Raw genomic sequence first — 10,525 nt, 5'->3', positions numbered from 1 at the left:
GCCGGTGTATTTTCCTTTGTCCTCCCGCCAGCGGTCAGAGCGGTGTCCGTTCGAGGGCGCCCACCACCCGCATTGCAACACAGCCTAGGGCTCTCCCATCGTGGGAGCCCCGTCTAGCAAGCAGTAACCCCTCTTGCCGTAACTACTGTCCCTCCATCCCGTGGTGTCGCCCTCACCCCTCCGAGGTGGGCTAACGGCAAAACTGGTACCGGTGCCGGTCTACCTCGCCGGATAGGCGGAAGCCGCCATATCCCTGACGCAAGCTTCCCTGCCCACTGTCGAGCTGGAGGGTGTCCCGGTGGCGCCTCTACATACTGTCGGCATGCTGAAGCAGGGGGCAGACCTAACCTATGGTGATATCCTTCTAGCCCTGGGGGACTTGCGGGCGACATGGTGCCAACGCACTCGAGAACTGGAGCGGAAGTTCGATACCGCTATGCCACCCAGGGAGCTGCAGCGGTTGTCTGACCCCCCAAGGCCTCTCATTCCCTTCGAGGCGGATACAAATCGGCGACAGGGGGATACTGTGGAACGTCCTCTCCCTGGTAACAGTGTCGAGGGTTCTTTTAAGGACAAAGTTGCAGATACAAAGCTCCCTTCCACTTTCCAAGCCGAGACTCTGCATCTGCAAGTGTTGCCATGTCTGCCTCAACATCGCCGAAGTGTGAGCCGTTCTGTGGGGAAAACTGTGTTTGTCACTATCGATGTGGTGATGGTCTCTGACTGGGAACTCTCGCTTCTTCCCCCTCTGTGTCATCGTTGCCGGGAGCGGCCATCTTGCTCCTTTGTTCTGCCTGAGGTACACTCCCAGCGGCGGCCATGTTTGGTGGGGTCTCCGCGTTCAGGCCAGGGTTGAAGTTGCCACCCTTGATGATCCTGCCTGACCGCCTGGCATGACCCGGACTAGAATATCTGTTTATGTATCGGTTGTGCCGCATGTGTGTAATTTGCTACTGTTTCTTGCGGGGGTGGATCTGTGGGGCCGCTTAGGATCGGGCCGGGTCTGGGCGGTTCCCTTTAGTTTACTGTACGTATTGGCGGGCGGGGACTAGGACGGGACTGCTAATTGTTTGCTTTACTCACACATTTGGAATGGAGTCTCCCCACCTGCCGTCTTGCTTGCTATTTCAGTAGTGCTGACGATATACAGGGTGGGGGACGCTTAAGGGGCTGTGGTGACCGGGAGTATGTGAAAATTCCTCCTCCTGCTTTCTCTGGGAGTCGGCGGCTGGGAGGTTCTTTCCCACTCTCCAGACTCCCTTTCCTACTTGGGGTTCATCTGGGGCGACAGGCATGCCTATTGGGGGGGGGTGGGCCGTGGCCTTCCGCTGGTATGCAGGGTGGGGGGACGGGATGTGTTCTATGTCTTCTTTGTCTCTATGGCCCTCTTTCTCTTCTGATCTCTCTGCCTCTTTGGTTTCTTTCTTTTTTTTATGTTTCTTTGTTTCTTCGGAGTCGGGGCTCAGTGTTAGTAGGGAGTTTCTTGAGTTCTATCATTCTGTGATATAGTGTATGCTCTTAGTTCCTGGATGGTGGCCACCTGCTCTTTTACTAATGCCTTCCTATATAACGCCACCTTCTGGGTGCTCCTTGAACAGTGATGTCTCTCCTGGTCAGTGATTAGCTTCGACTCCTTTCGATGTTCACTACATCGTACTCGACTACACCATAAAATTAAACCTTTTCTTATCCTGACATTATTGTTCTATGTTTACGAATGTCATTGCAGCCGGCCCCGAGGGGTTGTAGGCAGACGCTGTGTATTTTGCATCTACCGAAATAAAGGTTTTTAAAAAAAAAAAAAAAAAAAAAAAAAAAGAGTGAAGCCTTTGTCAGCTGATGAATGACAGAATTGCAAAATTATTTGTGAATGCCGGATGTATTTCTTACCATTAAAAAGGAACCACTTGCATCCTTTGCCATATTTGCTGGTATCAGCATTAGAGTTTATCTTCCACTAATTAAAACCTTAATCAGGCTGGCCTGCCAACACTCTATAAGAAGAAGATTACAACAAACGTACAAAACATTCAACTAAGCTTTGAGCTTGGGCTGTGAATAGCCTTTTTGGTTTAGAGTACAAAAAAATCAATATGAGGAATCAAAAATGCAATTGTTTTCCAAAATGTTGCATCCACAGCCAGAAGAGAGCTGTAACAAAGAGGGTTACTTTGTAATATTTAAAGCTAATCCTATTCATTACAATATGATGTTGATTTCAATGTTAATGATCAATATGTAAATAATGTATTTAATAAACTTCAGTTTTTCATTTCACTGCACGAACAGAATGTGTATTTTACTGTGAACAGCACTTGCTCATAAATAAATTGGCCTTTGGATTGAGGAAGATCAGTTTCGGAACCTGAACAAATGCATGGCCATCTTTTGTTTCACGAGTACGCAGTACCTCTGCCACCTAGAACCCAGCAACTGACTGTCATTGTGACTATAACATGACCTCACGGGCTTTATGTGGTGGAACTTATGATAACTCACATGTTTGGAAATGTCTGTTTCTTATCTGGGTATGCGAATGACCTGATTTAAATTGTAAGCTATTGCTCATGGACTGAATGCTTACTATGCGACTCAAATATTCCTCACATCCGAGATAATCTCCCATACCTTAATCTCAGTTGATAATTTCAGATGAAGGTCCTACAATATGAGGAAATAACAGTAGCAATACAGTTTTCCAAACTATTGATAACTGCTGTTAAATAGAAGGAGGCATTCTCAACAACCATGTGACAGCATCGGGTACAAGAGCCAATACCTGCAGGACAGTAAAGTGCAACAAAACTTTCTAACTAAAGCAGAAGAAACGCAGAATTTACAAAGGGAAAACAAAAACATTTAGGAGGGAAAGGTCTTATGTTAGCAGTAGTAGAAAGTCACCACAAAAAGCAGTTTCTAGGTAGTAAGCAATTGAACTACACACCATCGTGTGTAGTTGGACCAGCGCTGTATCTGGAAACAGGAGCCACAATGACATGAACTCCTACAAAGGTATTGAAACACTAGACCACTAATTTATCTACCCATCTGCCATCTACCTAATCTCAATATTCTCCAGATTCTCAGACCCTTTATATTCTTCACATTCCTGGCTTTACCTCTACCTCCCCTCTCCCAACGATCATTGATACAAAATTCCTCCCCTCAATCTGGAGGCTAGACATGGTTTATTCAGACAGGAGCAATGGAACTTGGACATGATTCTAGGAGTAAGCACACACACTGCTGGTTCCCATGACCTCAGAGAAATCACATCTCTTCCACTCTACCAGTTACTGCAACATCCCTCGAGAAATCTTGGTAGTTTAAAATGGCTCTCACGTCAAATGCAAGTATTCCTTCTGCAGAGGAGGATAGGTTAAAGGCCTTGCAAAGTTGCAGGTAGGTTTAACTCTAGAGGTATTTTCCATTTGCGTTTATAGAGCAGTTTGATGGGAGTTGAAGATGCAGTGAACATGAAAAACCTTGAAAAAAAGACCAGCGATCCTTTTTTGGTATGTGTACCTCTGACGTTAGAGCCATAAATTAGTGTATTGTATGAGGAATCCAGGGGGGTCCCGACATTGCGTGGACACAATGCGGCCAGTGGATAATGTGTCCAGATGTCATGGGGAGCATGTGATTACTGATTGCACTGTGTGTGCTGTGTCTTGGTTGGCTAAGTGTTCCTAACTTCATGTGGCATCTCATTTTATGGCGTTTGGTAACGTTCACACTCCTCCGGCCATGTGTGCTTTATTGGGGCGAATCTCCCTGGACCATTGTGGTGTCACTGTACCTATCTGTGGAATCGATCTAGAATTTCCTGTTCGCGTGATTGCATGCTGACTACGTGCTACCCTACCTGTAATCTGTCAATCAGTCAACTCAGGCCTGGGTCTCAGGTCTTGCCTAACCACATATTTCTGAGTCGGATCGATGTGGAGTTCACAAAGGGCGAATTCATCAATAAAGATGCGATTTCGTTTGTATACATGAATGCATTGTTATTCATATTGACATAGACTTTCTCTTTTTTTTTTGTGTTGAAATTTTTTATTAGCATTTCAGAATCATTAAACAAAAACAAGAAAACTCAAATACAAGTAATAAGGGTAAGGATCATATGATAGAAATTAAAAAGTAAATCCATATATAGAACAATATTTAATATTATGCTATCTAGGACAATAAATATATATAACAATATATAAAGGTAAAAATGAAAAAGCATATACAATCAAGTATTAAAAACTAAATGATAACCAATACAAACATGTTAAGAAACTAAAAAAGGTTTCCATATCTGTGAAAATAACTCTAGTTGATCTTGAATATTATATATAATCCTTTCATGCGAAGCATTTTGAATCATAGCAGATAACCAGGACTCTTGAGATGGTGAAGTGGAAGATTTCCATTGTCTCAATATACAGATTTTAGCAGTTGCAAGCGCGGTATGTAGGAAACGAGATTGTGGTTTAGAAAGAGTGGGAACATTTCTGAAATCATGTAATATAATACTAGCTGTGGAGAAGGGGTAAATGCAGTGAGATAGACTTATGTAAGGTCTGACCTATGTAAGTCCAATAATGTTTAACCAATGGACATGTGCAAAGAATATGAACAATATCACATCCAGAAGCATTACATCTCCAACAATTGGAATGCGGTAACAAGCCTGCCTTATATAATCTAACCGGAGACCAATGCCAGTCATGTAGAATTTTAAATAAGCAAAACTTTAAACAAGCTTCTTGAGCTCCCTTATCCAAACCATATAGTATATTCATCCATTCCATATCTAAAAATGAAGTCTGTAAACGTGTTTGCCATTTATGTCGGAGATCGCATGATAATGGGTGTGAAAATAATTGAGATGTAATTGTTTTGTAGAGACCTGAAATTACACCTATCTGTTTGCCCCAAATTTGTAAATAAAACATTATTGGTGATATAGATAATGACCAAGGTGTGGAACTAAGAGCTTTGAGAAGAGATTTATTTTCTAAATTAATCGTATTTGGCATGCTGCAGCGGGGGTAAGTTGAATTCATCCATTAACTGTGATAGAGGTTTAAGATCCCCGTCATGGAGAATTTGGTCTAGTGTGAGAATGCCTGCCGATTTCCATTGAGGCCATAGAAAGCTTCTACCTTTAATGCATATTCTGGAGTTGTTCCATATAGGAGCCTTTACATGTAATCGAGAGTTAATGCCCAAGATACGATGCGCTCTTTGCCATATCTTACGCATTGCAGACAATAGGGGGTTACGTGGATCTATTCGGCTTGAACCAGATCCATATAAAACTGCAAGACCATTTGTTGCAGAGAGAAGATGACGCTCAACATGGACCCAATGTGGTGTATTTAAATTATCTTGGAGCATGTATGAGAGCTGAGATAAATGTATGGCAATGGTATAATGTTCAATGGGGGGAAGACTGAGACCACCATAGGAATGATAAGCATTTAATGTATGTATAGACAGATGAGGTTTAATAGAACCCCATATGAAAGATTTAATTTTGGAATCTATAAGGCGCAATGTGGATAAGGGAACATGAAGAGGAAGCATACCAAGAATATAAAGAAAGCGCGGTAACGTAACCATCTTCACTGTTTGAACTCTACCCCATAAAGACGGACCCAGCGCTTTTCATTTATCAAAATCTCGTTGCATCTGAATGATTAACGCCCCTAAATTATCCGATACCATGGCGTCCAATCCCTTATTTACCAAGATACCTAAATATTTTAACCGAGAAGGTTGCCAATGAAATGGATATCCCTGTATCACATCCCATGAGGTGCCATCTGAAATGGGAAGTGCTTCACTGTTATCCCAATTTATTTTATACCCAGAAAAAGAAGAAAATTCCTCTTTAATTTGAAGTAATGATGGTAAAAATCTGTTTAAATCAATAATAGTGAGCAGTATATCATCCGCATATAGATAAAGTTTAGATTCACCCACCGGTAAGGAAACACCAACCACATTGGAAGATTGCCTAATAGCGTCCGCTAAAGGTTCAATGGCTAATAAAAATAAAAGCAGGGCGAGGGGGCATCCCTGGCGGGTGCCTCGCTGTATAGTAAAAGTATCGGAAGTAAATCCACCACAATTGACCAGTGCAGTGGGTTGTTCATATAACAATTTAATATTTCTTATAAATTGTTTTCCCAAACCAAATTTTTCTAAGATTAGGAATACATAATCCCACTCCACTCTATCAAATGCCTTTTCGGCGTCTAATGACAATGCCAAAGCATCATCCTGTAAAGATTTAGCAGTATGCAGAGTGTGAGCTAGGGAGCGTAAATGATTTCTGGAAAATCGAACAGGTACAAAGCACACCTGAGTATTATGAATGAGAGAGGGAATAACTCTGCGCAGACGGGAAGCAAGAATACTAGCTAAAATTTTAATGTCACAGTTAAGAAGTGAAATGAGACGATAACTGCTACAAAGAAGTGGATCTTTTCCTGGTTTTGGTAAAACTGCTATTACTGCTTTATTAGATATATAATCTAAGGTGGAAGTACGTTCGGCTTCTTGAAATGCCGCATGCAAACAGTCTATAATTTTATCTCCAGACCAGCGATAAAATTCTGCTGGAAAACCATCCTCTCCTGGTGCTTTGTGATAAGGAAGTTGAAGGATAGCGTGAGAAATCTCTTCTTTACTAATGTCTTCATCCAGAATGGATCGATCTTCATCAGAAAGAGATGGTAATTCTAATCCATTTATTTTACCCTGATCTATATGGGCGTCTGGAGTGTATAAAGATTTATAATATGTGGCAAATTCATTAGCAATATCCCAAGGACATGTTAACATGGAACCCTTAGAGGATTGTAAAGCAGGGATAGCCATAGCAACCTCTCTTTGCTTCAATTGTGCTGCTAGAAGTCTACCCGCTTTTCCACCCTGTTCATAATGCCTCCCTTTCATTTTTTGTAAGGCATATTCCGTCTTAGAGGTGAAAAGAGAATTTAATGCCATGCGTGATTGTTCCAGTAATTTTCGATTTTGTAAAGTAGGGCTTTTAGTATATAAACGTGTGAAATTGGTAATGTCTTGTTCCAATTGATTTTGTTTAGCAATATTTTGTTTGTTGAACTGGACTGCATCTCGCATAAGTCTACCACGAATATCAGCTTTAGCAGCAGCCCATATGACCCTGTGAGAATCCACTGAATTTTGATTAAATGTGAGATAATCATGAAGATGTTCTTGCAATTGTTTTTTACCAAGGGGTGTTTTATGACGTTGGATGTTCATTCTCCAGGGTTTACGACCTGGTTTGGGTGTCTCAGTCTGTAGACACAAGAGGACCGGAGAATGATCAGAGATGGATGCCTCCAAAATACAAGAATCTTGGTTCGATTGGACCGTTCTCTGAGAAATTAAAAAGTAATCCAATCTCGATAAGGTGCCATGGGAGGGAGATGTGAATGTATATTCAACATCAGTTGGGTGTGATAAGCGCCAGTGATCTATAAGGCCGTTGTCTGCAATGATATCATTCATAAGGGCTCTGTCCGCTGCATTATTCTTATCAAGAGGTCCAGTTTTGTCCAAAACTGGATCTCTCACCAGGTTCCAATCGCCTCCGATGATGTATTGTGAGGCATCAATCTCCGACAGCAAACGATTCAAACGTAGAAAGAAATCTTTTTTAGCACCAGTAGGAGCATAAACTGAAGCCACACATATTTGAATATTACCAATGCACATTTTTGCAAAACATCTTCCCATGTTGTTGGAAGGCGTTCCCCGGGGAGGCTGCGGAATGAGTTCCCGACCACCCTGAGGCCCACCTTTCCGAGAATTAGGCCGAGCACGAGCAGGGAGGCCCTTCCTGGAAGGGTCTCGCACCTAGGATCGCACGCGCTGCGCTTACTCTCTCTTCGGATAGAGGGACACCACACAGTAGGCCGTTATAAGGCAATAAGCTTTTATCGGTAGTTGTCAGGGATCTTTATGATCCGGCAGGCAGGTGCAGAATTAATGCCACAAGCGGCAGCGATCTTGTGATGATGGGAAAAGGGGTAGCGGGACAGTCTTTCAATCAGTGTCTCTGCGAGGTATCCGGCGCACAGCTCTCAATCCTCGAGCTGAGGGGATGTTGCTTCTCTCGGAAATCTCTGCCGATTCTCTTGGAGGAGCGGGCCGCGAGTCACTCAGCAGGCACCGGAGAGTCGTAGTTCAGGGAGCCGCGACGGCGTCAGCAGGGCTCAGATGGTTCAGAATTCGAGGATCCTCGACGGCGTCAGCAGGGCTCAGATGGTTCAGAGTTCGGGGAGCCGCGACGGCGTCAGCAGGGCTCAGATGGTTCAGCGTTCGGGGAGCCGCGACGGCGTCAGCAGGGCTCAGATGGTTCAGAGTTCGGGGAGCCGCAACGGCGTCAGCAGGGCTCAGATGGTTCAGAGTTCGGGGAGCCGCGACAGCGTCAGCAGGGCTCAGGTGGTTTCAGAGTTCGGATAGCGTTCTTCTGTTCGGTGAGCGATCGAGCCGCGACCAGGTCAGCAGGCTCTCGTCAGTCCAGGTCTTCTCTGCCTCTCGTCCCTTCAGCACCCCTTGTTATACTCCCCCTCCTCTTTGAAGTCCGGGGTCCTCGCGGAGAGGGGTCTGGTGCCTGGGGGGCGGTGTGGCGGGGTTTCCTGTCGCTCGGCCCTTTGATCTGTTCAGGTGGGTCTGGGAGGGACTCCAGACAACCAGCAGGCGAGGCGCCCGCTCACCGGGGGCCTGGTGGTCGATCGAAACCTCCTTCGGGGGAGAGACCAGAGGTGTGACAGGGTCGGCGCCTCTCGGTCTGGTTTGGGGTGGGGGTTTCGTTCTCCCTCGGCGGGGCATGCGTGTTGGGGATCTGGTCGGCCCTCGGGATGTTGGTCCACGGAAGCCGGGAGGCCGTGCCCACGAGGTTCGGCGTGTTTGTAGTGTGACTTGCTGGTCGGGAGGGCCCACGCCATGAGGCCGGTCTCACACGTGCCCCCCCCAGCTGAAAGGCGGGGAGAACTACCCATCCACTTGGGAGTTCTCCTCGCTGAAGCGGAAGAATCGGGACAGGCCGTCCGCGTTGGCGTGGTCAGTCCCGGGGCGATGTTCCACAGTGAAATCCATCCCCTGGAGAGAGATGGACCAGCGTAGCAGCTTGGGGTTTTCCCCTCGCATCTGCATCAACCACCGCAGGGGTCGATGATCTGTTTGCACTCGGAAGTGTGTTCCGAACAGGTAGGGCCGTAGCTTTTTGAGGGCCCAGACTACGGCGAACGTCTCTTGTTCAATTGTGCTCCACCGCTGTTCCCGGGGCAGTAACCTTCGGCTGATGAAGGCTATGGGCTGATCTATGCCTTTGTCGTCGTATTGTGAGAGGACTGCCCCGATGCCGTGTTCCGAGGCGTCCGTCTGGACCACAAACTCCTGGGCGTAGTCGGGTGCTTTGAGTACTGGAGTCGCGCACATTGCGGCCTTTAGGGTGTCGAACGCCTTCTGGCAGGCGGGAGTCCAGTGTATTTTCTTGGGGTGTTTTTTGGAGGTTAGTTCTGTGAGAGGGCCTGCGATGCTGCCATAGTTTTTAATAAACCTTCGGTAGTAGCCGGTGAGGCCCAGGAAGGCTAGGACTTCCGTTTGGGTTGCAGGGGGTTCCCAGGACAAGATGGCGTCGATCTTCGGCTGGAGGGGGGCGACCTGCCCACTCCCCACCTGGTGCCCCAGATAAGTTACGGAGCCGTGCCCAATTTGACATTTGCTAGCTTTGATGGTGAGGCCGGCCCGGCGTAGAGCCAGCAGGACTTGATGGAGGTGCTGGAGGTGCTCGGTCCATTGGGAGCTGAAGACTATGTCGTCAAGGTATGCTGCGCTGAACCCCTCTAGTCCGGCCAGGACCCTGTTCACCAGCCGCTGGAAGGTGGCCGGGGCATTTTTCATTCCGAACGGCATCACTCTAAAGCGGTAGTGCCCATCCGGGGTGGAGAAGGCGGAGCGCTCCTTGGCTCCCTCGGTGAGGGCAATCTGCCAGTACCCACTGGTCAGGTCGAAGGTGCTGAGGTAGCAGGCGGCCCCAAGGCGGTCAATGAGTTAGTCGGCACGGGGGATAGGGTGAGCGTCTGCTCGGGTGACCGCATTGAGGCCTCGGTAGTCCACGCAGAATCTCAGCTCGGGGGCAACACTCGGGGTACTCGCTTTCGGAACCAGGACTACCGGGCTGGCCCAGGGGCTGTCGGAGGGTTCAATCACCCCAAGGTCTAACATCTTTGCCACCTCGGTCTGGATGCAGGTCCGGACCCGATCAGGGACCCGGTAGGCCCGATGTCTCACTGGCGGGCTGTCTCCGGTGTCCACGTCGTGGACACACCAGCTGGTGATCCCGGGGGTCAGGGAGAAGAGATCCGCGAACTGCCCTAGTAGCTGGCGGCAGTCGTCGGTCTGTTGGGCTGTGAGGGCGGTCGACAGTCTCACTCCTTCCACGGATCCATCGGTTTCCTTTGCCCCCAGGGGGTCTGGGAGGGGCTCGGTG

Source organism: Triturus cristatus, chromosome 9 (genome assembly GCF_964204655.1).
Source record: "Triturus cristatus chromosome 9, aTriCri1.1, whole genome shotgun sequence".
NCBI classification, from domain to species: Eukaryota; Metazoa; Chordata; class Amphibia; order Caudata; family Salamandridae; genus Triturus; species Triturus cristatus.
Note: the sequence above shows the minus strand (reverse complement) of the source record.